Genomic DNA, 13,488 nt, shown 5'->3' on the forward strand with positions numbered 1-13,488 from the left:
GTTTTCATTTGCTCAGATGGAGCAGACAAGTCGGAAGAAATACACATTATATTTGATTTCATGACCAACCAGTGACTAATCGCAGACGTAGGGTGATGACCAATAAAAACCAGCTAACAGACGTTTGCAGAAATATGTTGTTGGATTTTTAATATCACAAATACTACTTATTACTAAGTGATATCACAACTAGACTTCTATAATCTTTATCGAACAATGATTCTCTATTAATTAGATTGGATCATTTCCAGCAGTGGTCATGACAAGTACATTACATAATATTTTATATTATATCTAATATTTCTTAATTTTATCGCATGAATCATAATTATATATACATTTCATTGTGAAAGATGTAGGCCCACTGTGTTTGCCCCCAAGACTGTCAACAAATAACTTGACAGGTATACTGTAGATCGGTAAATATTGAACAAGTAAAGACCACTGGGGATTGTAATCACGATATGACGTCATATACACCAATATATCGATTACATACGTTTTGTTTATTACTTCCTTTGTCTGTGTATATTATGTGTTGTGTCCCCGGGTTTGCCTTTTTTATGTGTTTTATTTGTGTGTAGTGTTGTCATCCTATACTTGGTAGCCGTGGTGGCTCAGTGGGTAAGGCAATGTCCTCTATCCTGTTTTCCGGCCGTGGTTGCTCAGCAAGGTGATGCCGCTATCCTATTTTCCGGCCGTGGTAGCTCAGTGCGTACGGCGATGGCTCCTTATCCTATTTTCCGGCCGTGGTTGCTCAGTGAGTAAGGAGATGTCTCCCCCGCCTATTTTCTGGTGTTGTTTCCCCGTGACAGTGATGTAACACAAAGGGTAATGAAGGGACCTTTTTATTCGGATAGCAGAGCTACAGCCTACTGTTTCGAATGCCAACCGTCAAGTGTTCTTTTAGGTGCACCGTGTACTGTACCACGTCGGAAAACCCCTAAAGAACTTTCGCGATAAACACATGGATCGAACATCGGGGCTACCGGGTTAGTGAGCCAACGTCTTAATCACTGAATCCCCGCGGCTGTCTGGAGCTTGTAATTATGATGTGACGTCATTGTTACAAATAGATGGATTCGATATTTAATAAATTGATATAATGTGACGTCTCACGATGACAGAATACAGTGTAATTGAGATAATCAACAATCAACTGTCTAAAATTTTAACACCTTTTGAATTTATTATGATGAATTTCTCACATAAATAACATAACTTTTGTTTTAACAGTAAGTTTACTGCCGCCAATTTCTGACTTTTATGCACTGACAATAAAATGAAATGAAATGGAGCTTAATGTCTTACCTCTCTACACCCACTGGGCTAATGAATTGTTTCATATACAGGAATATACAGGTCACAAATCTATGGAATACAATTACTACTGACCAACCAGAGATACCATTAATTAGGCCCTTGGGTACTATACCGACATGCCTGCATCGCATTAAGAAAGTAAGATTGTTACAGACATGTAAGTATTTTCCTTCTGTTCTTCGTATCTGATCAATGAGTTTGACTACCACATCTCCATACTGATGTCTGTTAAACTGTTTCAATGGCATTTAGTAATTGAACTGGAATATACAGGTCACAATTCTATGAAATACAATTACTGCTTATTACTGAGCGACGTTTCGACTAGGCTTCTCTAGTTATTATTATCAAGCAATGATAAAATATTAAATATGACAAGACAATATATACGTGTAAAAAAACAAAATAATTGGGTAATGATGACCACCCAGAGACATCTCTGCATCGCATTAAGAAGGTACAGACAAGCAAAGGTCATGCTATGTCCTATGATGGAAATGTAATGAAATGGGCTTTAAAGTCCTACTGTTCTGCTCTGACTGGGCTAATGAAGATGGGCTTATGCCATACAGTGTGCTATGAGGGAAATTTTGCCCTGGCAGCGGCACTACGACCTACTCTTATATCGAATTCCATCCGCCAAGATCTTTTATGTGCACGCCAATGTGTACACGGGATAGCGGTTTTCGTCCCATCCGAACGACTAGAAAGCTGTAATTGTTAGGCCCCCGTCCTGCACCACTGACAAGTGGAAACCACGCCGGATAATCCCGATGAACTTTCTCGGACAATACCGGGGTCAAACCGGCGACCTCCTGGCTGGCAAGCCAGCGTCTTATCCACTTAGCCACGGCGCCTACGTCCTATGATGTACATTTTGTACGGGGAGTGGCTTTTTTGCCTACTCTTAACCGAATCTCAACTCTTAAATATGCTTTTATTTATGTTCATAGGTCGACGTATATTCCATGCGAGGCTCTATGTTCTACGCCATTGCCAAGGGAGAAAGCACGTTGGACATTACAAGGGTACTTTATCGCCCAGCAGCGTTACGATCTGGTCGCAGTAAGCTAAGTCACCGTACCTCCCCACTGGATTGGGATGGATATAAATGGGGTTTAGCGTCCACTCGACACAAACTAGACTATTTCGGGACTATTATATGGTTCAATTTTATTAAAATCGTTTGTGCGTAGGTGTATTTAGCTGTTTGGTGAAACCAGAGGACCCGGAGAAAACCCACAAGGTTGGACAGGCGACCCTACTCCTTGTCACGTACAACCCACGCCAGTTGACTCAATAACAGACCTTATGATCTAACTCGCACTCGTTAAGCCAAAACCCAAGCTTCAGTTGAAACAAAATAAAAAATTACAAGAGATATTTGATTATATTAATTTATTTATGTTATAATCATAATATAGGTATTCTATGTTGGATTTCTAGACTAAGTAAATAGAATAATGTGATGGTGTTTACACGTATTATAAATACTTTCCTGAACTCCAGATAAAATCATTAAAACAAGGGACTTAATCATGAAAACTTTAATTGACAGTCTATGATTGATTTACCTAGCCGTTGAAAGATTTATCTACCCTAGTACTTATTTTTAAACTGATCGGATACTGTAGAGTGAATGGTGGTGTGTTTGAAGTCTTAGGGATTTGAATAATTTTATTCTGAAGACAAACTGTACAGTGCCAGCTTGTGAGTGCGGGGGGGGGGGGGATTAAGAATTATTAAATGAACAGTAAGTGATACGGTTTTCCTTCTGAACAAATAGTTCCTCTTAATTTTTTTTTTAAAGATGGATAGGGAGAAATGGGGTTTAACGTCCACTCGGAAGACAATTTATTTGAAAACCCATTTCACATAACCATAATAATATATAGTATACGGCCGAATCAAAAGGGATATATAACAAGCCAAGATATACATACACTGTAAATAAATCAATCTAGATTGAGATACTGAGCAACCAAACACCTCCAAGATGTTCATGATTAAGGCCCTTGACTATTTAATTAGTTATTACCCTTTTCTCAAAGGTACGTCAAATAAATCTAGTTACATATACATAAATACCTGACAGTCTAGAAGGTATATTGAAACGGTGTATTACATCATTATACATAAAAAGGTATATAGTATTTATTGTACTGACTGGACAGTCCAGAAGGTATATATTGAAACATTGTATTACATTAGTTCATTATTATACATACAAAAGTATATAGTATTTATTGTACTGACAGGACAGTCTAGATGGTATATTGAAACAGTTTATTACATAGTATGTCCTCTACTGACAGCACCTGTTGCGTCATTCATGAAAGTCCCGATGCGCTATTTTGCATTTAATATCAAGAAAACAAATTCAATATAGATAATAGATAAAAGTTATGACAAAGTTCAAACTGTTTTTAAAACAACGGCCACAATTTTAAAAATGTATATAATTCGTCGATCATAAATCGACTATAAGATAACAAGAGATGATTATTATCTATAAAAGTTCATGTTGTAAATTGTTTGGCGATGAAAGAAATCGATTTATTAATAGATCGCCTGATTTGTAGTTTAAAGCCCGTCGGATATTTACGATTCGTTAGGCTGCAGACTAAGATACTATTTGATAAATTGTGAGATTCGGCTCTTGCGGAGAATTAAAGATGCATTATGTAAAAGCTAAAGCTGCCTATTGCAGATCTTTTTTGTGGTTTCAAACGTTATATAAACTGCTGTATTATTTAGACATTTATTCACATGCCAAGCCTATAAACAACTCTCTAGAGCATAGGATGACCGAGATTTAAATGGATTGAAACACGGTCCCCATTTAATAATTTAATTTAAAAATGGTGTATTAGTCTCGATTGTCAATTACCGTTGCTACGATAATAAACAATCTATGATACATCTTTAAGCAGCCATAACTTCAAACATAAATATCCATTTCTCATGATCTATTTTAGAAATAATAAATATTATAACAAGAACGTCCAGCTTTTTGTCTAAATCTTACATAATGCATCTTTAAATGTTAGATTTAAAGTTGCATTATGTAAGATTTAGGTACAAAGCTGGACAAATAAGCATAAACTGCCCCGGACACAACAACAGTCTATTCTCACATCTTCAACTTTTGCAAAGTTTTATAATTTTGTATTATTTAACATTTAAAGATGCATTATGTAAAATATTACAAAATTATAAAACGTTGCAAAAGTTGAAGATGTGAGAATAGACTGTGTTCGGGGCAGTTTATGCTTTGTGGTCCAGCTTTGTACCTAAATCTTACATAATGCAACTTTAAATCTTAAATTATTTATAATATATAACATTATTCTACTCAATTACAAAAAGTTATAAAAAGTTACAAAAGTTGAAGATGTGAGAATGGACAGTTGCTGTGTTCAGGGCAGTTTATGCTTATTCTCACTCGAACACAGGAATATATCACTAGTTATCTTTATAATTTCACATAGGTAATCGCAGTTTTAGTAAACATTCGGGTTACTTTAGGTCAATTATAATGTTAAAAACAAAAGGTCGGACAGTTGTGGTGCTCGAGACAAGATATGCTTAATCTCTCTTGAACACATAAATATAGCACTTCGTGTTTGATGAGTTCACACAGGTAACCAAAGTTTGTGGGTTAGGTTTTAGAATATTTCTACCACTCACACTAATAGTATTGACACGATAGTTTGAACATTCGGGTTATCTTGGGTACATTATAATGTTACAAACAAAATGGTGGGCAATATTATAACATGGTTTGATTAAACAAAATAATTGGTTGGGCTAAGTTTTAGAATCAATACAGATCTATATTTCGTTTCGTTTTTTTATGCTTTCAATGGCCTCTACTAAATAAAGATCTGTCCGGTTGTAGTTGACGTCAGACATTTGATTAACCAATCAGCGTTGATGTTTCTAGTGGGTTACACAAAGTACCGTATACCTCACGACGGAAACTCGCCGTAACAGACCTTTTTTATTGGCTAACCGCTCACATCATCCAGAATGCGTGTTATATAACAACTCTTCCAGATCCTAGTGTAGTATAGAGAAGTAAAATGAAATTTTGAACTATAAAAAACGAAACGAAATAGGATCTGTGTTTTAATCAGATTGAGAATCTGTTTACCACGTGCATGAACCGTATAGACACGGCACAGTGAACATCCGGGTTATCTTAAAGTAAATTGTACTGTTAACAACAATAGTGGACAGATTCTATGATCGTAATATTATAACATTGTCACCTTAAACAATATAAATCCTACAGATATTAATTGTGTCCTTCAATATATATTGCACATGTTGGGATGTTATCGACTTACGGTTTGCTACTAGGTGGGTTGCGGTATACGAGAATGGGAGCAGGGCACCCCGCTGTGTTATAAGACCACCCTTCTATACCGCGCGTGTTTACCGCGCTGAAGTCGAGCACCAGTCTAATAGAGAAGCTCAACTGTATAATATGCTAGTTTCGTTTTACACAAAGAAATAATTTACAAGCGTACGTTTAGTACCAGATTACATTTAATATCAAAACCAAGATGGTGGTATTGTTCGTGTTTATCGTCAATAGATAAATAGTTCTCAGTTATATACAATCGACAATATTTTAAAATCCCAAAAAGGTTCGTAAAAATAGCAAAATCAATTGTCTAATTATCTTTTATCCCGTGTTGACCCGATCATCAATGGTTACACATTGTTTAACATCAGTGGCGTATACATTCATGACGTCAAAGATCTGTGTTAAGATGGTGGCTGTTACGTCATATTCTTCGCCATTAAAGTAGTTCTCACTGGTGTATGAATATATATCGGCGTCCGTGCAGTCTGTGTATTCGTTAAATAAATCAGGAGACCACCTGAAAAAAATTAAAACAAATAATTATGAAAGTTTCATTCACATGACGGACTTAATTATATGTCAAAGAAAAAACTTCAAATCAATGGAAAGTCTCCCCCCTCTCTCTCTAAATCTTACACACGTGCAAATAAGATCATAAGATCTGTTATTGAGAATATTGGCGCGGTTTCAATGCCAGCTTGTTCGTGGGTTATCTCTGGGTTCTCCGGTTTCCTACCACTCGTAAAACCCCATTTGGGCAAACGAATTACTGCAATAAAATTGAACCATACGTTAGTAGCGAAATGAGCTAGTGTGTGTGAGAGTGTGTGTGTGTGTTTCGATATTTATAGATAACGGAAAGCGAGTAAAAACAGATACAGACTGAGAATGGACCATCCCTCAATAGAGTCGCGTGTCAAACAAGGGTGCTTATAATACATTAAAATACTTTTCGAAGGATTTAAAGCAAAATTTTGATATAAAAACAGTTTGAATATGTTTTTGGTGTGGAACAGTGGGAGCTTGTTTACCACGGTTGGTGGGTGTATAAAACAAACATCGTACGCTATATCAGGTATAACTGATGGGTGCATTCTCTACACTTGGAAGCAGGCCCGTAAATAGTTGGGGGGGCACAGGGGGGTCGAAGCCCCACTTTCTGCCAGAAGTTTAGCCTCCCCCTCCCCCCTGTGAAGAAATTATCGACCATAAAAAAATAGATGTAAATTGTCCGTCAATTTTACAGCACCCCTGAGAACACTTCCCCCACCCCTCGTTGCTCTGAGCTGGTTACGGCCCTACTTGGGTGACTCACAGTAATTTTAATCCGACTCAGTTCACTCCACTCTTCCTCATGAGTATATATCAATATTATTTATCTTCAAATCTTATACATCTCTTAACGAACGTAATAAAACATTAATGTTTTTTTATTTACTTCACGTCAGTCATCAATATTTCATATCTAAAAAAACACTTTTAAAAAAGAACAACGCCATTAAAATAAGAGTTATTTATAGGCTGTGTGTATCGTAACGGGAGATAACTCTGACCCTACCACCTCGCGCTTATCGTAGTGGGAGATAACTCTGACCTTGCCACCTCGCTCTTATCAGACTTCAGCAGTTATATTTAACAACTCGTATCAAGATCAGATAAAATTTACATCAATTTCCTCCAATTACTTCACTCGAAAATAATATCAAGTCGTTTAACAGATAAATTATATAAAAACAAACATCATTTAAAACAGAAATACATCGTACACGTGTTTTCATATTGACACAATTAAAATGAAACCGGGTTTGACTTTTCTGCACCAATCGTGATAACCCAAGACTGGTATAACCCAAATAAAAACTAATTTGTTTAAACAATATTATCTAGATTAGAAACACGTTGTTTTATTGACAGGGGGTGGGGGGTGGATGGTAGAATGGTTAGTGTGCGCGCGCTGTATCATAAAGTCTGTCATTGAGTCGACTGGCGTGGTTTCGAATCCCCGGTTGTACGTGACAAGGAGTAGGGTCGCCTGTCCAAACTCGTGGGTTTTCTCCGGGTCCTCCGGTTTCCTCGCACTACTAAAGACCCCTATGCGCAAGCGAATTATTGAAATAAAATTAAAACATATGTTAGTCCCGAAATGACCTAGTTTGTGTCGAGTGGACGTTAAACCCCATTTCTCTCTCTCTCTTTTATTGACAAGATACTCATTAAGTGTGGCGCGTATATGGATGGATTATTAAGCGCATCCCCTATATACACTATTATTATGCTTGTTCCTTGGATGTAGAGGTGCGTGTGTGTGTGTGTGTGTGTTTGGGGGGGGGGGGGGTGCCAGGAAAGGTGCGTTGCTACTGTCTCGTCGTTTAGAATTTCAACTGTCAAGGATTTTTTTACATGCTCGCCAAGAAGTACACGGGGACTTAACCACCTAGCCACAGTGGCTCCCCAATGACAAGGGAGCCCAAGCTGGGAAATCCCGTAGAACCTTTCGGGTTCTCCATTATCAACCAACTGATAAAACCTTTCGAGCTGGTCCATAAATAACCCAACTGTGTCATGTGAGTGTAAAGCACGACACGCCCCATCCGATAAAATCCTTTATTAATGAAAATAAGTGATATCTCTTTTAAAGTCACGTTCCCATAAAACGATTATAATGTTCTGTACTTATTTCATAATCTTCTTATCATATTACATGATTCACAGTTGTCTCCCGTTGACAAACTATCTCATCAATTTATAAACACTGTGTCTAAAATAGATACCACCAGATGGCGTCTTAAAACATTTCATATCAAATGGAATTAATCAATTTCAAATAGATTTAACAATCCCAGAAGCCGATCCTCTCTCGACAGGCAGTTTATCAAAATTACATAAAAATGACATTAAAACATACTTTGTATAATTTCTAATGAATTCATTTTTTTAAAAAATTAAATAAAAAGACATTAGTTTATCAGTTTAAAAGGAAACATGTAATTTAATAAACGAGATTATTGGATTTAAATCCAACTTTTACAAAATAATTTAGTATATTTTACTGAAATATTTGAGATTAAGATAAGATATTATTTGCAGGGTTCATTGCGTCTTTATTCTACACTCTATGGTATGTGTCAGTCTCCGTTATCCCAGGGGAACTACATACTAAACTTAGGCTGTCTGTCTACAGCTGGCTCCGCTTGAGAACAGACACTAAGCTAGTTCACCGACATTTTAAGTCCTAAATCGACGATTTTAGTCGAAAACACTAAGTATACTTCGAGAATTTTGAGAAGTATTTATTCTGCTTCCATTTAATGGAATTGAATAGGTTTATATAGTCTTTGTGTGTATGCCAGATGTGAAACTGAGTAGAACCACATTAAAAAGCAATATATATGGCGGCCATTCAGGACAGAGATTTATTCTCGAAGTATGAAGTAGGTGGATCCCTGTGTACAGAATGAGGGGAACTACATACTCCTCGCAGTGTTTCGTTTGATTAAACCTAATCCCACTCAACACTGCTGTGATGAAAGCAAACTTCTGTTCCAAATTATGACTGGTCAATAGTCCCGATTAACAACCAATACCTAACTGCGTTAAGACTATCATTCGGGTATAAACCGAGCTCCAAATATATTTACATAACGTTACGTCATGACTCGCAAAATTTATTGCAGAAAAACTAATTGCGTGACAAACTAGGCTATCAAAATGGCTACAATGTTAACAATACTGTTTGGAGACGAACAATACTTTCACCGTTTTAGGGAAGTTTTAGGGAAGATTCCAGATTAAACGAAGGGCTGTCATGTTGCTGTACTCCCCCAAAAACTCAAGTATCAGAAGTCAATCCAGCAAGGGCCAGTGAAGGATTTCTAAGGCCATTGCTTTAGGAATATGAGGAAACTACGGTATCTCAGTAAGGCAATGACTCGCTTACCAGCAGATAGAGAGAGACCAAGAGAGGGAGAGAGAGAGAGAGAGAGAGGGAGAGAGAGAGAAAGAGAGAGAGCGTCCATTCGACATTATTGTGAACGTGGAATCCCTCACATATTAAAAGACTCTTCAATTCTTTAATACTGGAAATGTATAATAATAATTATCTACATACACTTACAGAGCCGCGGATAACCCGCTAATACATGCTACACATTTGGATGGGCCTAAAAGACTAACGTATCAAGTACAATCACATATTTATATGGAATTACTTCTAATCACATGGCTAGACCAAGTATTGACATAAATAAGCATTGATGTAATAATTTACAATATAAGAAATAAAACAATGGTAAATAAAACAATAAATAGAATCATACGATTGCCATGTTCACGCGACAGGCCATATTGGCAATTACTTTCTATCTATAGGAATTATAATAAATTAATATGTCATTAGCATTACATAACATTTCATCCTTGGCTAGTCACCTTTTAATAGTACACACACAATTACTGTTTTGAAGGAATAGCATAGTTATTGTCCTAAGAGTTTAAATGAATTCAGTTTGAAGGCTTTCACTTTAAAAATTAAAAATGTATTATCAGAAATTTTCTAGATTTTAACTATAACATATATAACCTGCATGGTTATAATATTAATAGAATGTATACATTCCTAATTATATAATGTACATGCATATTTATATGTCAGTAAATCATATTAAAAGTGGATTTTTATACGCCCACATTTTCATGGGGGTGTAAATGTTGTCGTCGCCCCTGTCCGACCATCCGTTCGTCCACAATTTGTTTGTGGACACTCTACCTGTCACAATTCTTATCCGATTTTGACGAAACTTGAAATATAGGTTTATCTCCAAAATATATTAGTTTGTATCTGATCGAAACTTCATGGATTATTGCCCCTGTTGGTACGAAAAATGGAACTTAAATTATATGTTTATATTCTGAATTTTTCGGTTCCTGTAGATATTCACGCATAATGTCCTGGATTATAGCGCCTGATTGTACAAAAAAATCGCTTCTTTTTTTAGCCCGTTCTCTGTCCATCTCTTCCAAAATGTGGGCGTATCTTGCATAGCAACCGCCTGTTTTATATTCAAGAATTTTTTTGTGTTTTTATCTTTTTCATGCCTCCAGCATATACTTAATTAAATCAACTTGTCCATAATATCATAATTTTATTAATCGGACGTTAAAAGTATAATCAACAACACGTGAATCATATTTCAAAAACTACTGAAATGGCCACTATCCGCTGGTAAATTGGGGGGAAATGGATTCCCAAATTTAACAGTGTTATATATGGCGGGGGGATATCGCTTACACAATCAACTTCTTTGATTATATAAAACCTTTTAATAAATGGCTTCCCAAATTTAACAGTGTCATATATGGCGGGAGGAGATCGCTTACACAATTAACTTAAAACATTCATGTTTTCTTTGATTATATAAAACCTTTTAATAGATATTAGAAGAGTTTCAATTACAGTTTATTAAAACTTTTAATAAAGCTGACTAGTGTTTCAATTAAATTAATTTCTAATACCACTGACGTCAGAAGAATTATAATTTCCTCATTAAAATTTATATCTTGGTAATTATAATTATGTACCTTGGTATTAATAAATAGGCTTAATATTAAAGAAGCTAATTCTTTAATCTTTGGCACTTTGAAATTCTTTAGCAGTGGGAGGAAACCCGAGGACGCGGAGAAAACCCACGAGGTTGGACAGGCGACCCTACTCCTTGTCACGTACAACTGGGGACTCAATGTTAGACCTTATGATACAGCGCGCACGTGCTAACGATTCAGCCATCCACCCCCCCTAGAAATGGACACAGATGGGTTGCAAAGCATAGAATAATGTAATATGATTGGATATAAGCTGATTTACATTCAATCGTTTCTGTTCTTTACTGTAATTTCTAATCAGTTATGTTCAGTGACATTCAGCAAAACTGTTTCGACAGCCACGGTCAGGGGTTATATATATCAAAATGAAATGGGGTTTAACGTCCTACTGTTCTGCTCCTATTATATATATTCCAAACATGCATGAGTTTACACTACGACATCCACCAAAGACCATAACGGGAAGTTTGCTTATACATACATTATGCAAAAGCTAAATCTGCCTATTGCATGTATTTCTTTAGGCCTTAAATGTTATCTAAATTATTAATTAGACATTTATTAACTTATCAATAAGACACAAATCAACTCTCGATGTCATTGCTAGCTCCCGGTATTTAATGGATTTGAATACATTTTTTTATGGATGAAATAACCGTAAAAATGGATAATCGAGACATTGTTCATTATCGTAACAACGTTAGTAATGGCGATCAAGGCTTGCCTAAAATTGAATCGCTACTATTTTTGGTTCAGAGTGAAGCAATTTGACTGAAATTTTCAACATATTCTCTTTTAATTATCTATTTTCGAACTATTATAGCGATAACTGTCAGCTATTTATCTAATCTCATCTAATGTCCCTTTAACGAACTCCGGTGTATTAAAACTTTAGTTTGTGAACGGCATATTGCATCATACACCAGATGCCCATGGATGTCATGACTTTAATGCCTGGTGTTGTTTTAATTTTTTCGGTTTAAATTGCATGTCAAAGTTTGTTATTTTTAATAGCTTCATCTGGCCTTTATGTTTCTAATTCTTTGGAATTTATTTTTATTTTTAGATCTGTGTTGCTGAACTAGTAAAACAACTCGAAGTACATCAAACCACCAGATGTAAGATGCTGGGAAAAAACTATTAATTTAAAAAACTGAAAAAAATATGCATTTCGTCAGGCTAGACACAGCACAGGTGGCGAGGTTTTTTTTTTGTTTTTACTACCGAAAGGGCAATATCCACTATAAACAATCTAAAGTCTTAAAGCCAGAAATGCTAAATAATGAATCTGTATAAACAGACTTTAAATATATCGATAATATATACAGTGTGCTATGAGGGAAATTTTGCCCGGGCAGCGGCACTATTGCCTATTTTCATATCGAAATCCAACTGTCAAGGGATCTTTTACGTGCATGCCAATGTATACACCTGACCTCGGTTTTTCGTCCCATCTGTCCTGCACCACTGACAAGGGGAAAGCACGTCGGTAAATTCCGATGAACACCCGACCTCCAGGTTAGCGAGCCAGCGTCCTACCCACTTAGTCACCGTGGCTCATACTCGGCAGAGAGTGCAATCTTTCAGAAATTACCATACTATTACATAAAAAATGTGCTTTGTGTTCGCGTGTATGCTGATACTAATATCTAAGCATAAAGTGTTATGAATCTTATTCAGACCCGGTATAGAATACAGAGAGAGAGAGAGAGAAATGGGGTTTAACGTCCACTCGACACAAACTAGGTCATTTCGGGACTAACACATGGTTTAATTTTATTTACATAATTCCCTTGTGCGTAGGGGTCTTTAGCAGTGGGAGGAAACCGGAGGTCCCGGAGAAAACCCACGAGGTTGGACAGGCAACCCTACTCCTTGCCACGTACAACCGGGGATTCGAAACCACGCCAGTCGACTCAATGACAGACTTTATGATACAGCGCGCGCACGCTAACCATTCAGCCATCCAACCCCCCCGGTATAGAATACAACATTTAAAAACTTTAATTGATAAATCTCGTCCCGTTTGTAATAGATACCCGTCATGAAATTTAAAAACTCACAGGCATGAATGGAGGGTGGATGCAAAAGTTAAACTTGATGTAATCAAATTACACCGTTTAGACTTTTATGAATCAAGTATTTCTTTTTATTTCAAACGCATTAACAAAAGAAAGGAGAGGTCGCATAAG

The 13,488-nt window shown here is 36.5% G+C and overlaps 1 long non-coding RNA gene across 4 annotated transcripts in view; it reads right to left on the minus strand.

The window, feature by feature from the left end:
- Positions 1-2,702: 2,702 nt before the first annotated feature.
- Positions 2,703-13,488, minus strand: part of LOC126812163 (uncharacterized) — a 37,215-nt gene continuing 26,429 nt past the window's right edge. For 3 of the 4 annotated variants that reach the window (XR_007675821.2, XR_007675823.1, XR_007675824.1), the window contains exon 3: positions 2,703-6,215. This is a non-coding gene — a long non-coding RNA (uncharacterized LOC126812163). The remainder of the gene's footprint in view (positions 6,216-13,488) is intronic. The other variant, XR_007675822.2, reaches the window with a different exon arrangement.

Source organism: Patella vulgata, chromosome 2, assembly GCF_932274485.2.
Source record: "Patella vulgata chromosome 2, xgPatVulg1.2, whole genome shotgun sequence".
NCBI lineage: Eukaryota > Metazoa > Mollusca > Gastropoda > Patellidae > Patella > Patella vulgata.